The sequence below is a fragment of the Elephantulus edwardii genome, unplaced genomic scaffold (assembly GCF_000299155.1).
Source record: "Elephantulus edwardii isolate Elephantulus edwardi_28Jun2011 unplaced genomic scaffold, EleEdw1.0 scaffold00095, whole genome shotgun sequence".
Taxonomy (NCBI): Eukaryota; Metazoa; Chordata; class Mammalia; order Macroscelidea; family Macroscelididae; genus Elephantulus; species Elephantulus edwardii.
In genome coordinates, this window is record NW_006399845.1 from 2,828,635 (window position 1) to 2,832,806 (window position 4,172).

Genomic DNA, 4,172 nt, shown 5'->3' on the forward strand with positions numbered 1-4,172 from the left:
AGAAAGTGAGAGAGACCCTCATTGAGATCGATTGGCCCAGAAACTCTAAGAGTAGACTTAAGCTCAGAGGAGGTTGTGAGAATGGTGGTTGCATGATCAGGCAAGGTTTCAATGCAGTGTGCATGGTGTGAGTTGATGTAGATTTGATGACATCTAATTTGAGCCTGAACTAAGATAATAGCACCTAGAGACTACAGCAATGTTTTAAGTTCTTGTTTGTTTACTCTCCAACTATTTAGATATCTTTTCATTGTGTGTACCTAGTACCTATTATGATGTCCAACACACAGCAAGTTTCCATAAGTTTGCACTGGTTGATTTAGTTTATCATATTCCCTTCTGTTTCTTGGCACTTTGAGTTGCTACTCAAAACCAATATATGGCTTATGCTGTTTATTCATTGATGATCTTTGGTGCTGCTGCTAGAAATGGTTTTCATTGATCTTTGTGTATACCTCTCATTGATCCTTGCTCCTACTACAGAATGAAATTTTTGCTTCTATGTCTCTCACTCATAAAGCTCCTCACAATTTCACAATTCAATTTCATGCATAACTAAAGGTGTTTATCCAGCAATCCTAAGAAGCAGATTTTTCTAAGCATTATTTATAGTTTTAGAGAAAAGGTCAGATTGTGTGACTAATAAGTGACCATATAATTTAAATATTCTGATTCCATATTCAACATTGCTGACACTAAACACTAAAGGTTTAGTAACCTTAAAATTAAATTATTCTAATCTTCTAATTATCCATTTAAACAAAATTTTCTGTGTAATAGGTAAAAGAAGAGTCTCTGAGGGAACTTGAGCAAGATAACAGGAACATAAAGACAGTGAGATTCCATAGTCATATATCACAGTGGCATCAGATTGCCTTGGTTGTCGTAGAGTTCTCATTAGTCTTCCCGTTCCTTTATAAATGTGTCCTATCTCATTAGAAACATATTATGGAGACCATAAACCAGTATATGAGGTGAAAACTAAATGCAGAGAGGTAAAGAGAAGACAGAAGAATGAATAGTTGCACTGAATAAAACAAGAGGAGTGTGAGTGTGCATTAAAATGCACCTGTGGTCTATAAAAGCAGGGCAGTTGGCAGCACTGAGAGTAAGAACCTTTGGGAATGATAACTCTGAAATGAAGAGGAAGTAAAACAAACAAACAACAACAACAAAAATAGCGCTTTACCCTCATCTCAAAACTTTCACTTGAAGAATATTTGGAGACTAGTCAGATCTGGGATTTCTAGATATCTCTTGAGATAAATAAATGATGCTTGCTTTCTATATGTGTTAAAGTAAATTCACAAAATGGTATTCTTTTTTTTGTAACCATAAATCAGTTGAGAGAAGAGAAAGATATCTTTTACTATTGGTTAGAAGATAACATGGGCTGTAAAGAAACAGTATATGCTCTTTGAGAGCGGAAAATTAATGGAGCGTCTGTATGCTCTGTAAGTTTGAACTGGTGGAGCCAAGAAATCATTCTACATTTATATTCCAGGTGATAGTCTGTGTGATTAAATGCATAGACATATATTTAGTACAATTTAGTACAAACCTTGGATCTCGTGCTAACTGAGCTGAACAATCACAGGCAAATTATTCTTCTTCAGTATTTTACTGACTTTATCTACTAAAGTAGAATAAATTATATACACACATATTTAGAGTAAGAATATATGGGATTGTAACATAAGTTATATGAAATAGAATATAGCATAAAATAAGCATTAGTAGCTATGAACCTATTTTAAATGTTCATTATGTATGATTTTAGTAATGTTTTTGTTGTTATGTGCCTTTGAGTTGACTACAACTCCTAGCAACTCTATGAAGAATAACTCTGAACCCTGCCCTACCTACTTTGAGCCAATCTCACTGTCTCAGTCACATCTGCCCCCATTGCCATAGTCACTGTGTCAATCCATCTCATCCAAGGTCTTACTCTCATGTGCTGATCCTCCACCCTTCTGAGCAAGATGTCATTCTCTAAGGATTAGTCCTGCCTGGCAATATGCCAAAACTATGTGAGCTGGAGCTTAAACATCCTTGCCTTCAAGAGGCATCCTTGTTTCACCCTCTCCATGACAGATCTGTTTGTTCTCTTGGTTGTCAATGGTATGTTTCATACACTTCTGCAGCACCACAACTCAAAGGCATCAGTTTTTCTTCTCATCTCGATGCAAAGCAACTAATTGAGAAGATCATGGCTTGAATCAGGTGTGCCTTAGTCTCTAGACTAACATCGTTTCTCCTTAGCACTCTGAGAGGTCTTTAACAGCAGACTTTCCTAAAGCAATTCATCTTTTGATTTCCTAACTGCTGGTCCCAAAGGTGTTGATTGTGGGCTGAGCAAGATAAGATTGCTAACAATCACTTCTCCATCTATCATGATGTTGGAAACTGGCCAAGTGGTAAGAGGGTTCGCGTGATGTTGAGATGCAATCCATGTTAAAGACTGTAGCACTAGACCCTCTGCAAAAAATGCTTCAGGTCTTCCTCAGTTTCAGGGAGCAAGGTTGTGTCATCTGCATAAACCAGGTTGTTGAAGAGTTTTCCTCCAATATTGATGTGACATTCTTCCTCATAAAGCCCAGTCTCCCAAATAATCTGTTCTGCATTATAGATTGAAAAGGTAATGAGAAAGAAAACACTCTTGACATGCTCCTTTCCTGATTTTGAACCTTGCAGTGTTTCCTTTCTCTGTTCATATGACTATTTCCCAGCCCAGATTTCACATGAGCACAAACAAGTATTCTGAGAGTCCCATTCTTTTCATTGTTAGCCAAAATTTGTTGTGTTCCACAGTCATATACATTTCCATAGTCAATGAAAGACAGATAGACATTTCCCTGGTACTCTTTGCTTTCTGCCAAGATCCCTCTGACATCGGTATTTCTCTGTCTATAAATTATTCCAGTCATATTTGGATAATCTTCAGCAGGGTTTTGCCGGAGTGTGATATTAGTGAAATTGTTTGATAATTTTCACACTCTGTTGGGTCACCGTTTTTTGTAATGGGAATAAATGTGGATCTCTTCTAGACAGTTGGCCAGATAGCTGTCCTCCAGATTCCTTGACACAACTTGGTGAACACGTCCAGGGCAGCATCTGTTTGTTGAAATGCATCAATTCCTGGGGTCTTGTTTTTTGCCAATTCCTTCAGAACATCCTGAACTTCTTCCTTCATCACCAATGCCTCTATCATATGTTCTTTCTTTCCTTTCTTCTTTCTTAAAATTATTCTGTCAGCCAATTCTTTTTGGTACAATGACTCTATATACTCCTTCCATCTTCTTTTAATGCTTCCTGGATCACTTAATATTTTGCCTACAGTATCCTTAAGCATTGTAACTCATAGCTTAGGTTTTGTTTTTTTTTTTGTTTGTTTGTTTTGTTTGTTTTTTTTCTCTTCTTCAGTTCCTTCAGCTTAAGAAATACCAAGTGAGTTTGGCTTTTTTGACTTTCTGGCTCCAGCTCTTAATATATTTCATTATAATTCTTTTTTTTTCTTCTTTCCACACTGCCCTTTCAAATCTTCTATCCAGCCCTTGACATCTGCTCTCTAGTGCAATATATAGTCTCTTTGACATCCACCGGTCTTTCCTTTTCCCTCTGTCTTTGTAATGACCTTTTGCATTCTTCATGGATGATATTCTTGATATCCTCTCACAGCTCACCTAGTCTTTGTTCACTAGTTTTCAAGACCTCAAACTTTTTCCTGAGTTGTGTTTTTAAAAAAAAAAAATTCAGGTAGAATAAACTCAAGATGAAATTTTTGATTCCTGTAGATTCGATGTGACCTTCATTAGCTTTAATTTGGATGGATAATTCCCCCACTCTATTGCATCACCTCTTTTTTTTAATCAAATTTTTATTTTTTTAAATAAATTTTTTATTGTCATTTTAACAAAAGTTTACAGAAAATTTAGATTTTCATTTATTCATTGTTGTACATTTTATCCTCTGTCCCGCCCTTGCCCTGCCCCAAGATGCCTTTTTTTCTTTTCATTAGAATTTTACAAAATTCTAATACAAATTTTAACAAATTCTTTCAATTTTCCTCACCCCCCCATCAAATTGTACAACCCAGTGATTAATCTTCTCTTCCACCTGTATATCCACATTCCTCTGCTTCCAGCCTCTCCCATCCCTCCTGGATCCTTATA